The sequence below is a fragment of the Rissa tridactyla genome, chromosome 2 (genome assembly GCF_028500815.1).
Source record: "Rissa tridactyla isolate bRisTri1 chromosome 2, bRisTri1.patW.cur.20221130, whole genome shotgun sequence".
Classification (NCBI taxonomy): Eukaryota; Metazoa; Chordata; class Aves; order Charadriiformes; family Laridae; genus Rissa; species Rissa tridactyla.
In genome coordinates, this window is record NC_071467.1 from 161,411,415 (window position 1) to 161,435,638 (window position 24,224).

Below are 24,224 nucleotides of genomic sequence, written 5' to 3' on the forward strand. Positions count from 1 at the left end.
TACCAAAAGTTCACCAGAGGAAATGCACTACTGAAATAATAAATGTGCTGACCTTTTCTGCCTTTCCTGATCTGATGTGACAACAGAGGTCTAAGATGGAAAACCTTTTTCATTTTCCCTCATCCTTCGCTATTTTGATGTTTTACTCTCTTCTCCGCTCTGCAAACATGAAGCTCTTCACTTGCTTTCTCCCACCAGCACCCCCAGAAAAAACACTTTGGAATTAGGTGCTGGAATTTGGGCTGGGGAGGTAGACATGGAGTTTGAGCAGACAAGGTTCCACACTGCAGGATGATGGGGACCAGGACCTGAATGTGGGTGCAGACCTTCGTACCCACTCTGCATGGAGTGGTGCAGCAAGGCTGGAGAGACCCTGGCTCACAGGGAGGAGGGGGAGCACAGAGAAGCCAGGAGCAATGCCAATTTTGAGAAGGTGGCTTCTCTACAGCATCTACTTTGCCTTATTGCACATCTTAACCCATTTTCTTATCACGTAGTCTTGTGGAAACAGGCCTGTAATTCAAGCCATATTTGTTTTAATTGCCTCTGGCTTTCCTCGCCATTTGGCATACGTACAAAAGGAGGATAGAAGAGCTTTTATGGGAGTAAAATTCTATAATCAATCACTTACATACAAACCAGACCACATACTAATGGGGGGGGGTGAGAAAGTTGCTTTGACCATGGGTGGTTTTGTACCATTAACTTATTACTATGCACCCCAGAAAGGAGTGGAAAACTCTTTGCTTCGCAAAGTCTCTCCTTTGCTGCGGTACAGCGATTTTACCTACAGCTACTGAATTGTACTATGTATAAAGGAGATTAGACAATGCATTTGCCATATGTAAAATTTAATTGTAGCATTTTCATGACGACAAAACTGACTGTACTGTTTCCTGGATGCTGACACGAGGTTTGGGTGTTGACTTCTCCCAGTTATAACATACTCCAGACCTGATTTCGTATTCTACATCCAGCGTTTTTGGCACCACCCACCTGGCACTAAAGACCATTATCTGACCAAACTACCCAGTTTCTGAAGAAATTTCATGGGGAAGGACTGGACGATGGCAAATCACAGAGAGAATGAGCTTCCATGCCAACTGCTCCAGCCATCTCGGCATGGGGATGTTTTGGGGCTGGAGCCAACTCCTCGCAGGCACACGGTCCTTTCGCCACTCCAAGGCACGAGCAGATTGAGAAGCGCAGCCCTTTCCCAGCCCCTTATATGGAACAGATTTCAGTAAAGGAGATAATCCAGCCCGAAGGGGTTACAGATAATACCCAACAGGCGTGATGGAGGCATGCTCTGCTGAAATCCCCTTATATGGCATAGCTGAATAGACCCACATCTCCCAAATATCCGATTCATAAGACAGTTCTGCATGAGGTCATACAGCAGACGGAAAGCCACGGTGCAGGGGCAGTGCGCATCTTCCAACCATTCTTTCTAAAGCCGGACCTCAGAGCATTGCATCTTCTCTGCCCCAACGGTTCCCGTGCACCGATGGTAGTTGTCCCTGCATCCCACCTGCGTGGCTGGATGACCACTACCATGCTGCAGAGCGGTAAATCCATCACACACATTTACTACGGGGCAGCACCTAAAGCGAAATGAGATGAATCCCCTCCAAAATGCAGTTGCATTTTGGAGGGGATTCATCTCATTTCTCTTTAGGTGTCTACCGTGCAGAAGAGCTACTCACCCTAAACTCCTGTTGAAGTCATTGGAGAGACACATGCACTTCTAGCACCATTTTTCTGCCCTGGTTTAGGCATTGGGACAGAGCCAGACCACGGATACCATAAAGTGCTTCACTCCTTGTTGGCTGTGAAGGCTGGTGCCCCAACCAGACACTTAGACATTTGCACTTAGTCAAACAAACCCGTAGTTTCCATATGAAACCTGGCACATCTTTAGATATCTTTTTCCCACCCCCACTTCCAAAACAATTGCTCAACTTATTTTTTTTTTTTAAGCATGTTCTTTCATCTTCAAATGAATTGATGAAAAGCACTTAGTGTAGGTACTACCAGAACAAAATGACATGTTGTTAAGGCATTTTCAGAAAGTTGTTTGTATCTACAAAACTCTGTTTCTCGAAAGACTTTTTTTTTTTTTTTTTTAATAAATATGAAGTATTTCTTCCAAGTCCAGAACTTGTAAATTTATGACAAAATTCCAGCCCTGTCAGACTCAACTCAACAGAGCTATTTTACATTTCAAAACAAAAAAAATACGAAGTGACTGGTTGCTACATTTTCTGGCACACGTCTCTTTTTGAACTTTATTATAATCACTGTGCAGCTGAAGAGCAATTCTGCATAAATTTGACTTTGCAAAGCCCACGGTGCTCCAGCAAAGGATGCTTTCCATAAGCCAGACCCAGAGGGCCCAGTGCCAAGCCACCTCCCAGCAGGGAAATTCTCCTTTTCCCAGGAGACCAATGCACCTTTCTCCGTGATCCCCATTCCTTCACCTTGTTTCTCATGCGTCAACATGTATTTCACAGTATGCTGTGGAGGGATGTCTTGGCAACTGGCAATTTTGGGGTGGGCTCATGACTTGTATGGTCAGCCATTTGTTTTGCGAAAAAAAAAAAATGTATCAGAAATGATATCAGCCTGGCATATTGCTAAACCCAAGTCTCCTCTGACAGTGGAGGCCATCTCCTCTTGAGCCTTTGCAAAACTTATGCCAGTACTAAGTATTTTATGTTTTTTCCCATTTACTTGATAATCACCAGTATGGTACACTTTGTAAGATGAAAAACCTGAGCTGTTCTGAAGCTTCTAAAATTCCAAGACTGATTTTTTATTTTCTTCTGGAGAATGTCATGTAATAGAAAAGGAGCCGATCTCTTGTGGCTCTGCTCTGTAGGGAAGAGTGGGAGGGAACTGGGTAGCAACTTGTCTCCATCTGAGATTTCCGAAAGGGAAAAAAATGCTTAAAAGTTTCAGAATAGCATCGTAATTAGTGTATTTTACTGCTCGCTAATTGCATAATTTACTGCTTACAAACTGTGTGGTTTGCACACTCTTGTAGGAACAGAGTATCCTCTACTGCAGCTCCTGTTCTTCAAGCTGTTTATTTGTTATTGCATTAAGCAGGCAAGATGCTAAACCTGAATTAATCCAAGGAGCACCGTGGTCCATTTTGCACTGAAGAGGTGGATGGTTCTCTGGCCTCCTCCCTTCTAGCAGTTTCAGTGCCTAAACCTGCCTAAATCACATTTAGAGTTTTAATCCTTTATTGGGACCGGTCCTAAGTAAGGTCCCAGGAGGTGCCCTGCATACCAGGGTGGGAGACCCACTGTGCCACAACATACTGCATTCCTCCAATCACTGCTCTGCATTCATTTTTAAAAGCTTAAGGATTATGTGTGCTTGCAGCTGAATAAACATGCATGGATATCACAGGCACAGGCAACACTCATGCAACGGACACTTGGGTACCCCATGTCAACAATTACGTGTTTGAAGCACACGTAGTTGCCTATTTACATGGGTACGAAAGCACGTGTGCTAAGCAGGTGCCTGACTTAAAAACGTATCTGCTCAGTTTTGCTCTTTTTATTTAGACTTTCTTCAGCAATTTCACCGACCGACAGATGCATCAGAAATGCATGATGCTCTGTAATGGCTGCCTAGCAACACAGTGGGATGAACAAACTCAATTTCATTTAGGTGTTAAATAACCTGAAGTGCAGTGAATTTATCTTAAGCAAACATCAGAGGGCTTAATAACAGCAGCGGCAAAACACAGCATTGGCGTAATGGTGAGGGTGTCCTAATATAATGGAAAAACTGATATTTGGTACTTCTGAAACCGCAGTTTGAGACATTTCTAAAAAGCATATATCTACTAAAATGAGTGAATTATTTTATGAGTTTTGACTCAGTAAAGATGGACAGATGAAGTAACGGTCAGATCACTGCAAGCATTCCAGGTGTGTTTATCTGGGGCTTCATGATATACTTCTATCTAAAAATTTTGAAGTTTGGGAGACCTGCTTACCAAAAGAACAGTTCTTACTTCAAAATATTTGGCTTCAACTTGTTAAACAGTTGATTTCAGATTTTTAATTCTATCTGGTAAGCAGAATAGAAATTTACTTAGGGAGATAAAAGGTAAAAACCCCAACATTGTTTCTGAGTAGGATGTGTTTGTGTTGCAGAGTCCTACCTGGGATGGACAGAATCTGCCAGGTAGAGATGAGGGACAGGAATATATGAAAATGGTATGGAAAAACTAAACCCGCTGCAGCCCATGAGCATTTCGTGCTCTTGGATAGTTTAGTAATGCTGATTAAAATGACAGTTCAGACAGTGCAAAGGAAGGAGTCAAGACTGAGCTTTTTTATAATATATACACCGAAGATAGCAAATTCACAGCTTGTGAGGCTCGTGGGTGGTTGCTTCTGCTCCCAATGAGAAGAGCAATAATTTGCTTGGAGGTCACCGCTGTGCCAGGCAGTGGGGAATGCAAACTCAGGTGGCTGCTATCTTGGGACATAATCAGCTCCATTCAGCTTGGACTTAATGAAGTTGCTACAGCAACCCGAGATGGTTACTGTGTGGTCCTGTAACGGCCAAGTTGTCTCAGAGATGTGGAGAACCAGGAGCGCTACTGGGGAAATGCCATTTCCCGGTGTCATGGTTTAACCCCAGTGGGCAGCTCAGCCCCACACAGCCACTCACTCACTTCCCCCCGGTGGGATGGGGGAGAGACTCAAAGGGTAAGACTGAGAAAACCCGTGGGCTGAGATAAAGACAGTTTAATAGGTAAAGCAAAAGCTGCCTGCACGAACAGAACAAAATAAGGAATTTACTCATTGTTTCCCATCACGGGGCAGATGCTCAGCCGTCTCCAGGAAAGCAGGGCTCCATCACATGTAATGGTGACTTGGAAAGACACACACCATAACCTTCAACATCCCCCCACTTCCTCCTTCTTCCCCAGCTTTCAGTGCTGAGCAAGACAGCATAAGGCGTGGAATATCCCTTTGGTCAGTTGGGGTCAGCTGTCCCGGCTGTGTCCCCTCCCAATCTCTTGCCCACCCCCATCCCACTCGCTGGTGGGGTGGGGTGAGGAGCAGAAAAGGCCTTGGCTCTGTGTAAACGCTGCTCAGCAGTGACTAAAACATCGTTGTATTAGCAACACTGTTCTGCTCACCAATCCAAAGCACAGCACCATCGTGCCAGGGGAGGTTTAGACTTGATATTGGGAAAAATTTTTACACTGAAAGGGTTATTAAACATTGGAATAGGCTGCCCAGGGAAGTGGTTGAGGCACCATCCCTGAAAGTATTTAAAAGCTGTGTAGACATAGTGCTTAGAGATATGGTTGAGTGATGGTTTTTGTCAGAGTTATGTTGATGGTTGGACTCCATGATCTGAAAGGTCCCTTCCAACCTAGGTGATTCTATGATTCTGTATGAACTACTGTGAAGAAAATTAGCTCTATCCCAGCCAAAAGCTACACCCAGGCACCGGTGATGCTCTGGATACAAATAAGAGATCGTGCATCAGAATGACCCCCCCAAAGCATTGCACTATTATTAACAGAAGTGTTCCTTTTCCTAATGGATTTGCTGTGAACTTACACTGATGGGAAAAACAGAAGAAAATAAAGCACAGTTAGAGTTAGAATTAGGGTTAGAGTTGGTTGGTTAGAGTTAGAGTTAGGGTTAGATTTAGAGTTAGGGTTAAAGCTAGAGTTATAAAAAACCTGAACATCAGTTTTTACTTAATATTCTGCTTCCCCCTGGAAGTTTCCCCCTTCGGCAATAATGAAGCAAAATCAATTATTCACATAGATCTATTGGAAATCAAGAGTAAAGCCTAGCACATCGGTATCATTACACAATAACAGCAACTGAACAGTCCTTAGAGAGGCAGAATCTATTTCTGACCAGTGGGGCAGATCTCAGTCTCTGCTCGTCGCGGAAAGCAAATAAGCAAATGTTTTGCAAGTTAGCACGTGTGTGTGGGATGCAGATTTTCTACAATAGTCTTTAGATTACCCAAATAAATGTTCTTCTCAAAGAATAGGTCCTCCTAATTGCAGAATATCTGCTTTGTAGATGGAGGTCTTTGTGCCAAACTGCTCGCTAATCCTCTTCCCCTGTAAATGTATTGGCAGAGAATACAAGTCCATTAAGACTCACATTTAATATTTACAGATCCCTATTTATCTATAAACGCTCTCCCATCCATTTCTCAGTCACTCTAGCATCGCCTACCTGTCTGCCTCCCTGCATCGTATGTCGTGCTGGAATATGCTTTGGTTTGGGAGAACCTGCTGCTCTGGCTTTTTGCAGAGCCTTTACAACAGTTTTTATTACATTTAAAGTGTGGCAAAACACTGCATCCTCTCACTTAAGATTCTGTTTTTCCAAAGGAAATTCGTTTAGCTTTAACGTATTTCCAACCAAATGGAAAGCCGGCCTTTGTAACCTGTATAGGTCTCCTCTGAGAAGAGTCCTTGCCTTTCCTTTCCGCTTGCTACTGAAATGACAGCAAAATCTGCTGGCCAGGCCTCCCCTTTTATCACAGGCAAAATTAATGCGTCCCTCATGTGTTTTGGATTCCAGTCTAAATATGGACACTGGGAGCTTTTCTAGTTGATTTTGACCTTGAAAGAGGACGTGGGGGTGCAGCTGAGCACAGCTGGCTGTAGGGTCTGGGCAGCTGAAAGACCCTCAGGAACGAAAGCGTTAGCCAAGTCCACCTCCAAACTCTTTTACTTCCCTTTATCTCACCCAGCAAGTCCCCGTTTCTTTTGTCTAAGAGGGCCTCCTAGTTTGTACCCTAATGAAATCCAGCTCAGAGATTTGAAACCCATTTAGGGTTTTTTTTTAGGATGTAATCAATTTAATGACAAGACGCGGGTATTTTGACTTCACCCCTGTCTTGGGCTGCCACCACAAGTACAGATGCTCCATCCAGCATCTTGCAGGTTGCATTTCAAAGGCCCGTTACAGAGCACCTTGCTCTGGGGTTGGCAGGGTAGGGGCGGCCACCCAGGTGAAGCGTTTTCTGAGTGAGACGTTGCTCAGAAAGGGGAGATGGGCGGCAATGACCATGTCGGGTGCAAGAGAGAGGTGGGGTACAGGTCTGCGTTCAGTCGCAAGCTCCGGTTGGAAATATCCCTGCTGCCCGCCTGAGGCTGCAACCCAGTGCTCTCATCCATCCCCTTCATCCTACCCCTTTTTCTGTGCTCTCAAACGGCCCATAATTTATCTGGGGGAAAAAAAAAAAGAAAAAAAAAGATGCTTTTGTCCTGGAGCCCTTTGTCTCCTCCTCCTCAAATTCCTGCCGCACTTTGGGACTCCGACCCTTTCTGCAGCGAGAGCTGGTGATATCAGAGGTAGAGGACCGTGACCTTTAAGTGTGAACAAGCCAGAGGAGGAGATAAGTTATAAGAAAGTTCCTGCATGGAATAATTCTGTGACAAGGTGTTTTGAGGGACAAAATAGCTGCAAATATATAGGCTGGAATTTCAAAGCTGAGGGGGAGCCCTAAATGATCGCCAAATAAGAAAGTGGTAAACTAAAAAATGCCTTCAAAACCCAAGGATTTATTTTGTTACCCAAGCCCTGGGCTATCCCAGTGCATGCAGGGATATATAGGGCTGAAACTATACTGGATTAGAAGCACTGTAATGTTTGAAAGGCCTATGCTACAAAAGAGTGAAAATACACTCAGTGAAGGAGAGAGGATGGAATTTATATAATGGGAACAATAAGTAGGAGATTGAATGAGTTTGTTTTGTTGTTGCATTTTGCCTACGCTGAAAGCAGAGCATTAGATGGCTCCAAATTTCACTAACAGTGAAGACACTTGTGCACCTGCATGGGATCGTCTCTACTGAGCCAGAAGACTAAGACAGTCCGTGGATAACGTTGGATTTGGAGCTATATCAGCTTTTCATTTTTTGGCTATATCCCCTGTCCGTATTTCAGAGCCAGATTCTTCATGCTGGCAACCTGTATCAAAGGCAGAAGTGATTTTTCAAATATATATAGACTTAGCTGAGAGCAAGATCAGAGTCATCTTGTGACTACATTTTACAAGTCTGGGAAAATGTAACTGTAGCTGAAGGAAGAGAAAATCAAAAGCAGGGAGATGCTTTTCTTTGAGGTAAGGAAATCGGATACAGAAAATGAGTGCTCAGGTCCTGCCTTTGGCCAGGTCTCAGTGCGTGCTCTTGGGTAAGTCACAGAGGTTTTGTACTGGAAATGCATTTTTAAGACTGTCCTTGTGGTTAAATTATCCCGTTGTCTGCACAGTTTGAATAGCAGAAACCTTAACATGGGTTGGAGCTGAACTTGCGGCTTTCCCTGCAACTGGAAGAGCTCCTGTTTCTGCACCCATGCCCATCGCATGGAGGGAATGGCATCTCCCAGGGCTGCAGAGCTAAAGCAATGCTGTCTGAAAAAGGCTTAAATAAAGTTTTGTGGCTGAAATCCTTTGCAGAGAGCCTTACGGAGAAAACATGGAAGAAGCACTCAAAGCATTGCCGGAGCTATGCTGCTTGCCCGTGTGAAGGAGGCCCGTTACGTGGCTGGGTGAGCCCCATCACAGGGGACCTGCTCGAGCAGGCAGAGGTCATTCTCAATGTTGTGTCTTGGGCTCACTCCTGATGTGTAAAAACAGGGCTGACATTTTGAGATACTAACAGGAAACTGCTCATTTTTGGCAAATAAATGCTGCATAACAGGAACATAAAAATCCCTATACTGCGCCAAACCAGAGATCGGTCTCGCTGAGTGTCCCACCTTCGCCCATGAGCACGAGCAGGATGAGCAGATAAGGGCAGAGTCCTGCCGCACCCAGCAGACTCTCTGTGCTCAGCAATCCTTGGAGAACTTTTCGTCCACCAGTTTGCACCATCGCTTTTTGAACCCACGTGAAAAAACATAATATCTGTAGTGCCCAGCGGTCCAAGCTCCAAAACTGAAGTGGACAAAGGGTGCAGAATATCTCCTTTTATTTCTTTCCCGCTTGCTGGTTTGTTTGTCACCTCCTTAGTCTTTGGATCAGAGGAGTCAGAGTCTCCTTCCCTATTCATTTTTTCCAGGCCAGTCATGATTTTATACCCCTCTATCACACCCTCCTTCAGTTTATCTGCCCTGCAGGGAGAAGAGTCCCAGTCTATTAAATCCTTCCCCACATGGGAGCTGTTTCATACCTTTGATCCTGCCTGTCACCCTTCTCTGCACCAACTCAGCAGCATCTTTTGGGCAAGGGGGAGACGGGAACCAGGCACGACAGAGACTCACCCCCACATCCGTGGAGCAGCACATTGATATCTCTCCCAGTAATGCCTAAGAGTTAAAAACAAACTGCCCTTTGAGCTGACATTTTCTTAGAATACCTGTTCCAGCTCCAGGATTTCTTCCCTGAGGAGCGGCAGCTATTTCTCCGAAATAGAGGCTTTTTGCCCACCTCCGTCTGAAATCAGCTGCGTGGTGGTGGCACAAGCCAGATTCCCAGCTCAGCTGGGAAAAGGATTAGAGACTTCGGTGGTAACTGCAAAGCTACACACATGAGGGGAAAAGGGTGTCTCTTTGTTTGCTCTGGATCCAAAAATCATGTAAATCACTGATCAAACCCACTGCTACTAATGGACTTGGAACAGGTTGCCCAGAGAGGTGGTGGAGGCCCCATCCCTGGGGACATTCAAGGCCAGGCTTGATGGGGCTCTGAGCAACCTGATCTAGTTGAAGATGGCCCTGCTTACTGCAGGGGGATTGGACTAGATGACCTTTAAAGGTCTCTTCCAACCCAACACATTCTATGATTCTATGATTCTATGACTTCAGACATGAATGAAAAGAAAACAAATATCTCCATGTAGACCTTTATTCCAGAGTTGGGTCTGCATAGGTGGGAACTAGATCTGGTGGGCCCTGGTTGCTACCCCTGCAGCAAAGGACCTGGGGCATGTATTGCTATTTTTAGCTTGTTTGATGAGGAGGACTTCCAGAAATAGTGCCTAACTCCAGAGTCTCCTCGCGGTTTCTCTAGTGCTACTAGTGTCCGGAATTCAAACTGCGGGGGTCTGCCGGCAGCCCGGGTGCCAAGCACTTTTCACCACCCCGCGCAGGATTGAAAAACAGCGACTTCTTGTAGAAAATACTTTCCCTTCATGTAGGACACGGGTTACCAGAAATCTCCAGGACTGTCAGCAGTTGGTAGCTGGAGCAGCAGCTGGTCTGATTTCTGCTTTGAGCTTTCGCAAGCTCTGGAAGGGTTATAAAATGTTTAAGTTACATAAATAAATCTCTTTCCTATAGGTTGCTTGATCTTGACTGGGTAGGGAAAATATTGTAAATTTGTGCTTCTACAGCATCTTTCACGCAAAGATATCAGAAGTGCTTTATAAACATTAGCTAATTAATCCATTAAACCACACAACACCCCACTGAGTAAGTAAGGATTTGTAGGGATGTATACAGTAAGAAGATTAAGTTTTTACTCTTAGTAGTTGGGGTGGGTTTTTTTGGCTGAAAAATGGAAAAATAAATGCAGAAATTATTTTTCAATATTAAATGACTTAAACATCGGATAAATCAGGATAATGTCAGCAGATCGGAGACAGGCGGGCTGTGGGTGGGTGGTCCTGGGGCCACAGCAGTAAGCGCCCTGCCGGGAGGTTCCTCAGCATTTCCCCCGTCCTGTACATTGACGGAAGGTAGGCACAGCTCGGTGTCAGTCCCCTCAGCTTTAAAATAGCCCCTGCCCATTGGCACTTCAAAGTGTCTACGCTTTGAAGAACACAGATGCCCACACCAAAGGCCTCTGGCATTTTTCCCACACCCATCACATTAAACACATCTCTGCTGGGGGAATATAAATGCTCATAAGCTGATGGTGCATATGTTCGTGCCTAAGTTGCATCCGACAGCCTGGAGGAGAAGAGAAGGGAGGACGGGGCTGACCACTGGCTGCGGGAGGACGAGGTGCACCCTGGGTCTCGGGAGGGGACAAATCCCACGCTTGTGGCGGGATGCCGCAAGAGCAGTGGTGGCGGGTTTCAACAGCCACCACCATGTCAGCACACCCGACTCAACAGCTCGCTCGAAGCTTTTGGGTTCTCAGCCACTTCGGTATCGCCCCGAGGCACGAAAGCTGTTCGGTATCGCGTCTGCCTGTCATCTGGTCTGAATCAGGGTGTCAGGGCTGATGGCCGGGAAACTTTGGAAAGTTTTTCGGCTCGCAGATAAACAGCAGCAAGCGTTCTCAGGACAACACATTCTGGAGCCCCAATCTTATCAGGGCACTTAGGACGCAGTCTGTATACACGTTTCAAGCCAGACAGACAGAGCACACAAACAGCTATAAAGACCATGTCGACGGCAGCAGGTTTTGCTTGCTTCTCTCTTTCTTTCTTTCTTTTTTTTTGCCATCCTGATATAACAGGGAATGCTCTGCAGGGCTGGTAGGAGAGTGCTGATTAAAGCCAGCTTTGCAGAGACTGATGCAAAACCTAATAGCCCTGACTGCCTTTACAGCTCACCATGTTGTCTTGTGGGGGTGGTGGTAGAGAAAAGCAACCCAGGTCATGCGTTCAGGTGTGAGGAGGGAATTTAAGACAGTTTTGGGTCCTGTGTTCCCTGCACACAGCTTAGAGGGAGTGTTGCACAGCATTTGGGGAAGAAGTTTGCTGCCTTGCTGGTGTGCAGCCCCCGTTCACCCTGCATTGCCCAGGCGAGGGTAAGCCAGGCCGGCAGTGCGAGTGTGGCCATGGGGCTTCTGCTATTGTTTGGCTCAACTTTGTCAAAGTAAGCTCAAATCTGCCTGCAACGTGTATTATAAACAGCCTCAGTCCTCGCTTAGCATTCACAAGTGGTTCGTTGCGCAGTTTGTAAAAACTCATCCCACTGCTGTGACTCTGAGAGCTCAAAAACACAAGAAACAGAAATGAGCTCTTGTTTTTAAAAAAAATATATCTCAACAAGAACAAGTCTCTCTTCATGGCTTTTGTTTGGGTAGGGTCAGGGAGTTCTAACTGAAATATGTGCATTACGAAAAATGGAGTTGGAAAAAATCAACGTGTTTCACACCTACATGTATGGTGTTACCTAAAACACCTCCTCCTCCTTCCTCTCTGCCTGGAGACTTCCCTGCTGCTCAGTTCCTGCTGGCGGATCTCTGTGATCTTCCTCCACCAAAATGAGCTCCCCCGCTAAATTCATTACAGCCAGAGGATGTGACGGATATGAGCCCACACATCAGCTCCAACTTCACATTGAAGTCAGATGTAAACTTCAGGTGAACTCCCACATATTGTGGGAGAGAGGGAAGATGATGCCTGATCCCAGACTCCTCTTTTCTCCCCTTTCTTCTCCAGTTTGGACCGGGCGCTGTCACAACCAGGTCTGTCCAACCATGCCCCCACCTCCTCTTCCCTGCTGCTTCAGGATGGAGTTGTGGCCAAGGTCAGGCTGAGCAAGGAACGTGATGGGCTTTAGACACCTTCCAGCAACCAACCTTAGACATTCAAAGGGACAACAATACAGCCAAAGCCTACTTGTTCTGCAAGCAGAAGGGGCAGGATTGCGGGGGTAAAGGCTCCATCTTCCCATTGCTCCTCAACACCTTCCCTGGGTTGTTCCCCCTAAAGGCAAATATAATTTTTGGTGCATGTTTGTAACTTTGGTGCTGCAAACACTTTCCCTGATCCTGCTTCGCTGCTGTGGGTACTCAGCGTTTACCAAGCTCTTCTTGGGGCGTCTCTGTGATGTGGGAATGGGCCAGCTGCTGAATGAAAACTGGGAGTCAAATAAAGAGTCATCAGAGATAAAACATTGCATTTTAAGGTGATGTTTCGTATTCTATTTCGAGTTGGATGTAGGTATGGCAGCACAGTCCATCCAGCAGTGCTGTGCTGTTTCTGGGTATTAAAGATGTTGCTGCAGATGTACCATTTAACCAGGAAGCCGAGCATAAAACCCCACTGACTTTTATTGGCAGCTCTTGATTTAGCCATGATTTTGTGTTTTTCCTTTATTACTTATATTAAGGCATTCTAAAATTTCCAGGTCCTTTTATTCTAACCAAAGCAATCCCCTTGCCTACTAACCTTTACAAGCTAAAAATCAGATTCTGCCAAAACTTCCTCCTCATTACCTAATATTAGGACAGATATGGGTAGAAAAGGACATAACTTTTTCCTGCGCTTGCCTGTGCTCTTCACAGCATACCTATAAAAGCCCAGCCCATAAGTCTATATTGTCATATTACATAAGTAACTCTAATCCCGATTTATTTTTAACCCTTCTGTCTCCTGCTTTTTCTCTCACCGTCGTCTACCATGTCTCCTTCCCTTCCTATTAACTGTTTTCAGAAATCAATACATGCCAGGAAGCCTCCAAGGTCACAAGGGCTACCAAGATGATGAGGGGACTGGAACACCTCTCTTATGAAGAAAGGCTGAGGGATTTGGGTCTTTTCAGCCTGGAAAAAAGATGACTGAGGGGGGAACTTATCAACACTTATAAATACTGAAAGGGTGGGTGTCAGGAGGATGGGGCCAGGCTCTTTTCAGTGGTGCCTGGGGACAGGACAAGGGGTAACAGGCAAAAACTTGAGCATAGGAAGTTCCACCTGAACATGAGGAGGAACTTCTTTCCTGTGAGGGTGGCAGAGCCCTGGCACAGGCTGCCCAGAGAGGTGGTGGAGTCTCCGTCTCTGGAGACATTCCAAACCCACCTGGATGCGTTCCTGTGCCACCTGCTCTGGGTCACCCTGCTCTGGCAGGGGCTTGGACTAGATGATCTCCAGAGGTCCCTTCCAACCCCTACCATTCTGTGATTCTGTGATTCTGTGACTTGCTCTTGATATGGCCAAGGCTACCTCCGAGGGCCTCATGGTCCACAGACTCCTTTGACTGGTGGTGGAAGGGTTATGGGACGTTGCTGTCAGACTTTGGATGGCTCAAGGGTTCCCAATTTCCTTTCATCATCAGAGATGGGTACGCTTTTGCAGTGGGCTCTTCACAGCACTTTCTATTGCTTATTTTTGATCTTTATCACACCAAGGATCTTGCACCAGGAGCAGAGAGCTCAATACTCACATTGAGGCTTTTTTTTATAAAGTCATTTGACATCTTCATCCCAAGTTTCCGGTATTATCTGGTATGAGAATGCACTTAAGATAAACATCTGTCTGAGGCTTATCGGGGGGGGAGATTATGTTCACAGAGAGCAAGTGAAGAATACGGGGATTTAAAACTTTTCCTTCTGTTAAAAATTAGTTTAAACTTTATATAATCTGAAAAAGCAGAACAACAAACTTAATTCAACATTCAATGGAGTTTTTTAAAAAATTTCTTCCTGGGGTATGAGCCGACCTTTTCCCAAATAACAAAATGCCAGTGGCTTCTGTCAGAGGCACTCCCAAAAATGGCAGTTAGGTGTTTTTATGCCATCTCTCCCCATATCTCCTATAGGAGCTGGTTTTCTCAAGGCCTGACTGTATTTATCCTTATGAAAACCCTGAAGGAAGCAGAGATGCAATCATTCCTACTTTACCTGTTGGGAACCGAGACCTAGAAGAATAAATCTTGGATTTTGAAGCCACTATGGAGCACTTTAGCTGGGCAGTTAACAAACTGCGGGCACGAGTCCAGGCATGAAGTACGCAGGTTCAGACCCTCATGTCTCTGGGCATGAACGTATGGGCAAGCTGTCCATAGGGTGGCCATGGTGAATTATCACTTATCAAGGACATAGTACAGATATCGACTCTGTGACTGTATCTGTGGCTGCTGTAAGAGCCCAATGAGTTGGATGGAGACAGGATGAGACTCTTCATCCAAGGGACCTCAGCTGAACTGTTGCTCCAGGCTGTCTTTAAGTTAATGGAGAGAAATAGGTGCCTCTACAGAGTGATTTGTCTTCTTCTAATGTGGCTGTCTGTGGGGAATTGCTCTCTGAAATTGCCCGTTTCCATTGACTCCCACTGGAGCTGACGGTTCCTATCTTGGTCTGAGACACGCAGCTTTAGGTGAGAAACTCAGAGTAAGGAATTGAACCAGACTCTGCCCAGTGCCACCTAACCTTTGGAGCAAGCTTTCCTATGGCTTTGCATTACCCAGGGCACATCGTCCCCATATCTCAAAGCAGCTGGTAAAGTTTGAGTGCTCTAAAACCCACCTCTATGGCTAAACCAAATTATACTCCACAGGGGAGACACCAAGCAGGTCCACAAGGGGTTTGCCTTCCTTCCAGAGGGTTTGCTCCAGCCATTAGACCTTGCTGCCGAGCAAGCTGTCAGAGTTAGAGGGAGAACTGCCCCATATAAAATATTCTGGGTTTACATTTATAAGAATCTCAGTCATGAATAAACCACAGAAGGAGAGGAGATTACATTTCAGTGACATCATCTGCGGGCAGAAGAGCAGTGAGCGCCCCTGAAGGCGAGCACTCAGCCATTCAGCCTTAAAGACAGCAGTAAAGAGAAACACGATCCACGTCTGAATTTTCTAATTCCCTTAAAGTTTAGATTCTCCATACTTCAATTTCATGAAGACGGTTTAGGGCTTTCCAGCAGGAGTTGTGACGAGGAGGCAAAATCTTCCAGCTCACAAACACTGGCACAAACTTTCATTGCAGGATTAAATAAAAAAAGTCCCGCACTCGATCAGCGCAGTTCGACTCCCTGTTCTGCATCCAAGAACGAGCATTACACGCCGCATTTGCAGAAATTATTTCACCCCCCCTCCCCATTTCGTAGTCCTGTGTATCACAAACACAGTCAAAGCAAGATACCGCCTCACTCAGCAGGGCTTTACTTGCATAATTGACCCTTCCCTCAGTACATAACACCCGGCGACATTTCTTGGGTGGACAGCTGTGCGCAGCTGCTGCGGGGAGCACCAGCCCTTGGATCCATCCGCAAGCGACACGTCACAGGGGCAACTGAAGATGAGCCGCTGGGTCATTCTGCGGCACCCGCACCCTGCAGAGAGCAGATCATCCAGGCACCAAGAGCGTTTTGGGGGTTGGAAGGGCTCATTCTCCCCTCCTCACGGGTGGGCAGGGCAGTGCAGTTGGGAGCTGGGGGGCACATCCCCGAGGCTGGAGCAGGGAGGATGGGAAGAGCTGCCAGCCCACGCAAGAAAGTACCCTCCCTTGGCAGCCGTCATCTAGCAAGGTTCTATCAAAGTGGCACCAAGAGGGACCGTGCCCCCACCGTCTTAGTAGCCAGCTCATAATGCTTGCTCACGCTAATTAGGATCTAAATCACTGTTCCCATAATTATGGGTTCTGCAAGAGGCAATTCTCATCTCTTGTGAGGTTGTCCAAATTCTGGACACCTTGTCTTATACACAAGCATTTAAATGGTGGTCTGGAAACAGGGTATGGAGAGAGGGACCCAAGAAGTTACTGCTTACATCTGCTTTTCTATTACCAGCGTGAAAAAGGCTGTTATAATATTCCCAAACAACAGCTCCTTCAAGTACATATTACTGTCCAAGTAATAATATTCTATAGTAGCTCTTCCCTGTGCTATCACCTCTGTTCTCTTGAGAATCATTTTATTTTTAGCAGAAAAATAATCATACAGTTGAAATGAGCCAGCCAGAACACCCTCCTTGAAGTTATAGTCCAAATACTAGAATAAGTAGCCACTGACCCTGAGAGGAATGACGTGAATGGGATGGGAAGTCCTTCATCTTTTTTTTTTATGCGGAGTAGATGGTAGGTTTCTAGACGAAGAGAGCCTGACTTCCATCTTGCGTGCATGCCGCGAATTTTCTCACACTGAGTGGCTAACGACTTCTTCATGTCTGCTAGGCAGGACAGCTTTCCTAACCCCGTGACCTTTGTTTCTGCGAAATACAACAAATATGGGTCAATGGCTTTTGGAGAGGTAAAACTCCAGAGCAATCCTGTACTGACGCTGAGATAATTCCAGTGCATGAAAAGTGAGAGCAGCTGTGGCTGCTTCCACATCCACAAGCAATGCGGCTTGCTCGTTGCCAGTGATCCTTAATCCTCTTTTAACTCCTGACTTTACATATCAGATGGTTGCTGCATGGAGTAATATCTGTGTATTATTGCCCATTCACTGTAAGTATTTTACAAGGTGGTACAAAGTCGGGAAATGTATTCTCAGGAGCCACAGGCACAAAGGTTACTGAATGCAAATCATATTTGCGTTGGCACCGGTATCTGACGTGTTTGTAAAACCGGGAGCAGGGTATCAAGTGTTAAAATGGGAAAAATTCCCTCTGCATCCTGTGAAAATGCTGGCAGCCCAAGGGCAGAGAGTGCCCGCGGGTGTGGTAATTCAGTATGGGCACTGCTTACTAAACAAAGTTATCATTGCAGCCGCCAAATAAAGGGATAAAACTAGTCCAGAGGGCAAAATGGAGTCTCTCTTAATCTGGGGAGAAGTAATAGAAGCCTTCAGGTCTGCGTGAGAGCCATAGATGAAGGAGTGCACTCTGTTAGTGCTTGCTCTTCGAATTACTTATTTTGCAATAGTCTGTGTTTTCCTTAAAGCCCTGGCTTTGGGAGTCTAGTGATTAGGTGCTTTAAACATTTTTTTAGGAAGGATTTTTAAAAAGCAGGTTTTTTATCTTGCAGTGGAGAAAATGCTCGTCATGTTGCAGTCCGAAAATATGACCTGCAGGTGTTGAAAAGTCAGAAGCAAAAAGAAAAAAAGAGGGAGGTCGAACTTTTCTTGGTTTGTTTTTTTGTTTGTTTTTTTTTTTTTTTTACATACTGTTTCCTTCTCCCACCCTGCTGTTGGGGGCAGGAAGGGACAAACGAGGGGTAGCTGGTCACGATGTGGGACCATGTTGTGTTGGTGATTCGGGCAGCCAAGGGTACTGTGCTCCCACAGAGAGGGATGCTTCTTCAGACCAGAGACACTCACTGCTGGGCAGAAGGTTATTCCTGCACATATATATTACACAGAGATTAAGAATAATATTTTTTTTTTCCCCAGATGTTCACTGTTTTTTTTCCCTCTCAAAAAGTTTGCTTTCTTTTTTTTTTTTGTTTGTTTGTTTGTTTTTGTTTTTTTAAATAAAAAAATTTGGTTTCCTTACAAGATTGAGATTTGTTAATCACAAGCAAACATTTCTCACAACAGATGGCTTCACCACAGAGTCAATTTCTTGGTGAGAAGGGATTTTGACAGAGGAGGAGTTCTCCGCTCTCCATTCCCCCAATCTGTCTCTTTTGCCCAGGGATGCTGGCACTAGGGCTACGTGGTCAGAAACTTGTCAGCCGTGTAAGCCACATCCCAAGATGAACCTGCCTTGGAGTGGATGCTAGCCTTGGGTTCAAGCTGATTTTTGTCCAGTGAGAGTACGTATGGTAAAATTAATCCCTATGCCTTAGGCTGCCAGTGCTTTTATGGGTGCTGTGCTGCAGGGTGTCCACCAGGACCCGTAACCAGTCCTTGCCAGGCAATGTCTCCATGAGCCTTCCTCCAAGCCTGCTTGTTGTGGTCCACATCTTCGATTGCAGACGGAAAGCCATTGATCACCAGCTTTCTCATGGAAAGCCATTTGCTTTATTTGCTTGTATTTGGGTCAGCTTGATGCACAATACCACGGTTGGGTCTTCCACAGGGAGACTGAGGGCTCCAATCCCTGCCCCGTCAAGTCTGTCCCTGGGAAAAGGGTGGGAAGAAAGTCTGTTTCCCCCACCAAATCTGCTACAGAAAGCAAATGAAGAAGCGTTACAAGAGCCAAGATGCTCCTGTGGGTAAGCCACTTGTCCTGTCAGCTGAGCAATATATCACTGTCAAAACCTTCCCACAACCCCATTGCTAATGGCTCCTGAACTAGGTCCATGCACCACTAGCATCCAGAAGTCATGTCTGGAGTGAGCCCACACTTGGGAGGCCTGACGATAGATCGCATGAAGGACGAGCTCCACATCCACGTCTCACAGAAGGCATTTGCTTTAACAAGGCTGGTGGAGCATGTGGGGCCACGTCTGTGTCCTGAAGCACTCTCACTGCAGCCAACTTTTGACCGGAGTGGAGATGACCCCTGGAATCAGAGGCAGAATGAGTTCTGCCCTCAGTTGCACACGTGGAAATCCAAATGCAGGACGCTTTCTTGAGTTTTTACCCGTGAACCTCAGCCTTTTGCATGAAAAACTGGCAGAGCCTTGTGAGAAGCAACCTGAAGGACTTGGTCAAATTTTATTTAGGGAGGAGAATGCACACGCCAGGATAACATAATCCCCATACTTCAACACACATTTAGAGATACTGTTTTGCCCTGAGCTCTGCTTACTCTTATTTTCCCCAAATAATAGAAAAAGATGAGGCTTACAAAGGAATAAGGCAGTTTCCTGGAACACATCAGCTCCTGTCCTCATTTTCTATGCAGTCATGGTGTCAGTCACTGAGCATCATCTTAGGGCAGGCATGATCCTAGCAGGAAGAAAAAATTATGATTTTCTACACTTTTAAAGTCCATTTCTGAAGCTTAAAATCCATGCTGGGGCAAGGAACAAAATTAAAATGTGAATTTACTATTCAGATACCAGGGATGTTCGTTCAGCTCAACACAAGTTAAATGTCAAGGAGATGTAATAAAGGGGAACAAAGCCAGAAGCAGTAAAACCGTAACTCATTAACATCATTATTCACCAACAGTGTATCCCACTGATGTCCTTGCAGAGCAGGTCACATGCAGAGTAAAAGAGATTTCTTACATTAACGGAGCAGACACTAGAAAATGGAAAGATGCTGGAAGTGCCGGGGCAAAGGTACCTTGAGGCTGCCTCATGTTGTGATATGTTGTAGGGATACTTGTGTTTGTGAAACAGGCAGGTTTGTTTCTATCCTCGTAAGAGCACGTGTCTGTCTTTCTTACCAGATAAACGACAGGAAAAAGCATTTATGGATAACATACATGGAGAAAAGACTCACTTGGAAGCCATAGGCATGGAGTTCTTGCTAGGGGGTAAGTAAAAATGATGTGCTGTGATCTGCCCCAGCCATGATTTATGTCCGTGCCAGGGTCTAAAGCAGCCTCGCACAGCGTCTTCCCTGAAACAGTTTTCCCAGTTCTTTTTTTCCAAATAGGAAAACCACACATTGCAGGCCTTTCTTAAATTGCGTTTGGGCATACCCTGTTAAACGGGTTCTCTGACAGGGCTGATGTTGTAATTATGGCATGCGTTGCGCGGTAGCCCTTCCTAGTCATTCCCGATACGCTGGGCAGGAGGGGTAGGGAGAAGCTGTCAGTGGTGGTGTGCAGCAGCATAACCCAGCTCCCTGGCTGCCAGCCAGGGCGGATAATAGACATTTATTTGGTAGGTGTTCCTCTGACAGACCCCAGAGAAACTTCCCCGTGCATTTGTGGCACTGGAGCGGCACTTTGCACCACCTCCACTGTCTATAGGTACTGCCAGCCTTCTCTTGCAACACCCTGCTGCCACCTCACTTCGGAAGACAGACCTCCAGGTCTCACACATTGCTCAGTGCGGCTCTCACCGGCCACTCCTCTCCTCCAACGAAGGCTGTCCTTCCTGCATCTACTCAAGCGACCCTTGCTTGAAGATGTGGACTCCAGCCAGGGCCTGGGTGAGTTTCCCTAGCGCTGCAGATTTATTGCTTGAACCGGTTGCATGCCAAAACTCATTCCTGTTGCAATTAACAGTATCAAAGGAGTAATGTTTTGCCTTTCTTGCTCTTTGGTGAATTTCAACAGGAAAATTCATCTGACAGGAGGTTATAGCACATCTTCTCTGCAAGGATTGTTCTTGCACAGGGAAAAACCCCTCTTCCACAGGATCCCAGGGAGCGCCAAATCACACCAAGCTCTCAGACCTTATCTCCAAGGTGCCAGCAGGTCCATGCTCCTCTCAGAGGTCCAAGGGTCAGACGTCAACAGCAGCGCTCTCAAGGCATTGCAGAGCTGTCTGTGATAACGATGAAGTTCACGCGTGCATGAAGAAGAGCTGCAGTGGATGCCAAGTTCAGCAAGGGTATAACCCAGGAGCTGATGGCCACCTCAAACCTCAATGTCTTCTGCTCAGACCATCCTTCACCTTGCCTTTTCCATAGCAGCAAGTACCCAAACCCCGCTTTTAGTGTCCTCAAAACACACTTGAGAAAACCTGATGCCAGTGTTGTTGGGGCAGCTCTGTGTGGGTGAGAGCTACTGTGCTGATAACGGCTAATGAGTTTACAGAGTATCTCCAGCACGATAGCAGCAGCTGCAGCCGATCCCAGGGACATTCCCCAGCCACTCAGTGAGTCGTCAGAATTGTTAATGCTGGGGTGTTAGTGATCCGAGGAAGAAATGATGGAAGAGACACAGGCTGCTGCTCGGCCAGAGTTATGGGGGGTGTCTCCCCTCAACATAAAACTCAAATTCAGGAGCTGCAGAAGCTCTGAATGTGGCAAGCTTGGGAGGAGTGACTGCAAACACTACACTTGGCTGCTGCTTTGTCTTGGTTTCTCAAGCTTCTGGCAGATTCCGGAGAGGGTTTTTTGAGGCAAAGGATTGATGCAGGGAGATGGATTGTCCAGGGAATGCCCAGACCCAAAGCCTAGGGGAGGTAGATGCAGATGTTGACCATTGTTGGGGTCTTGACCACAGGTCTTGTGATACCTTCTGCTGTTCCCTGATTTCATCTGCAGTTTCAAAAGCACCATTGCAATTCCTAACCTCTGCTTTAACATTCAGGGCTCTGTTTCTGCATTTCAGTGACTGCTTTAGACAGCACCTTAAGTTTTGAATTCTTCTAAAACACATTTTCTCTTTCGGAAGCTGATACACATGGAAATGTCAGAACAGGCACTCTTTCCCCACAGGTCATGCTAATGAGCGTCGCTGAAACATCCTCACCACTGAGCCACCCCAGAAGGTGACTTGCCATGTTAAGTAGTACCATGTTCCTCAGTAGAGACAGAAGAGAGCCAGGCCAGCACATAACATTCACGTTAACGGATTCGATCTTCAGCTGATCTCCGGCACACCCCTAATAGCCCATGGAGCAATGCTCTGTGGTGCATGCTTCAGAGATGCTGCAGCCTGTGCTGCAATCCAAAGTATTCCCAGGGTACTTCTTGGGTAAAGCTTAACACTTTAGGGGGGATGCCTGCATGGGGTGGCTCTACCACAGCTTGCACTTTCACCAGGTGTGACATCTATTTGACAATTTATTTTCTGAAAAGCCTCAATCGTTTCAAATCCCAGGGTACCGCGGAAAATAACTAGGTGGTGTTTTTTTTTTTTTTTTTTTTTTCTTTTCTATGGATAATTAAACTTTGCTTTATTCAAAGCCTTTCAAAGAACAGCTGGCAGAAAATAAACCCTCAAACTCCAAGAAATGAAGGAAGGGTTGCTTTTACAGAGACATCTAAATTACACACACTTCAAAAACAGAGCACTGGAACCAGCAAAAAAGAGGCATTTAAATAAGGGTCCCTTGTTCTGTGGTTGCCAACAAAGACATTACTGTTACTGGACCGTGCTGCAAAGCCCTTTTTTGGCTCAATATAAACAGCCTTTTAAAATCCAAAGAAGTCTTTAAAAGGTTGTTAAATTAAGGTAAGAGAAAGATTGTAGCTACATTACATTAAAGGCTGCTCTACAAGCCAAGGGGAATGTCTCATGTTTTTGGCTGTATTTGCTTCTGCCATCCTTACTGTTCATTTCTGGCTTACCGTTAGCTACGCTGGGATGCTGCTCCTACCAGATGCATCTGCTGAGAAGAGACAAATGGGCAGGGCTTCCCCTCCCGCAGCGTGCCCTAAGGATACCTTGTCCTCTTGCTATGTAAAAGGCAACATCACCATTTTCAGCCAGTTCCTGCCTTTTTTAAACTCCGGTGGTGTTCACATCAAGCGGGAGGAAGAGGAGGTGTATTAGACACAGGCTTTTGTTTGCAGAAAGGATCCTCCAACCCCGTGAGCATCTGATCCTTTCCACAGTTGTGTGCCACAACTGACTCATTGCAACGGGTAAAGAGCATGGAATAGATGTTCGGCCACACAGCCCAGCTTGATTTAATTAGTGGCATTTTTAATTAAACTTTACCATTTAAGTTAGTAGCAGGAGGATGCTTATATAAAGACCATTTAATGAAGATTTCCTTGGCATCAAAGAAGAAAGGTGTGACTTCAGCTTAATTACTTAGACCAACAGAGGTAGAACATGGGTGGATCTGAGAATCGGTTGCAAACAGCGTTCATAATTCAACCACCAAATTAAGGCTGCAAACAAAGGCATTTGCCATACACCCCGTGGCTGTCCCGCAGTGTTTACTAGCATGGTGGCTGTACGATTTGATGACAACTGAGATACGGCTCTTGGGACATTTTTTAATGTTTACATTAAACAATTGATTAGACGCACAATTATACTGTGATAATTGCTAGCCAGGAAGAGAGACTTCTGCACTAAGCAGGCACGTAATAGGGCATACTGTAATATTAGGTTCCCTTGAAATTCTCAACCCAAGAACCAGATTTATGTGTTGCCTGAACCTTGCTCACATGGAGCTAGGAAATCTGATCCTCATCTGAACCACTACCAGGGTCAGTTATCTCTGTTGGAGGGCCATGTTGAAGAAAAGGAGGAGTTGCTGAAGTTCCCTCTTAGAATCATAGAATCATAGAATCTTCATGGTTGGAAAGGACCTTTGAGATCATCGAGTCCAACCATACACACACACACACAAAACCAAAAGCAAACAAAAAAACCCAACAACCTACAATCTCTGCCCTTCAGAGCATGCCCTGAAGTGCCACATCTAGACGTTTCTTAAACACCTCTAGGGATGGTGACTCAACCACCTCCCTGGACAGGCTGTTCCAGGGCCTGACCACTCTTTCAGTGAAGTAATTCTTCCTAACATCTAACCTAAACCTCCCCTGCTGCAACTTCAGACCATTTCTTCTGGTCCTGTCATTCTTTACTTGGGAGAAGAGGCCAACCCCTGCCTCTCTACAACCTCCTTTCAGGTAGTTGTAGAGGGCAATGAGGTCTCCCCTCAGCCTCCTCTTCTCCAAGCTAAACATGCCCAGCTCCCTCAGCCTCTCCTCATATGGCCTGGTCTCCAGACCCCTCACCAGCCTGGTAGCTCTCCTCTGGACACGCTCCAGCACCTCAATGTCCCTCTTGTACAGAGGGGCCCAGAACTGAACACAGCACTCGAGGTGAGGCCTCACCAGTGCTGAGTACAGAGGCACCATCACTTCCCTGCTCCTGCTGGCCACGCTAT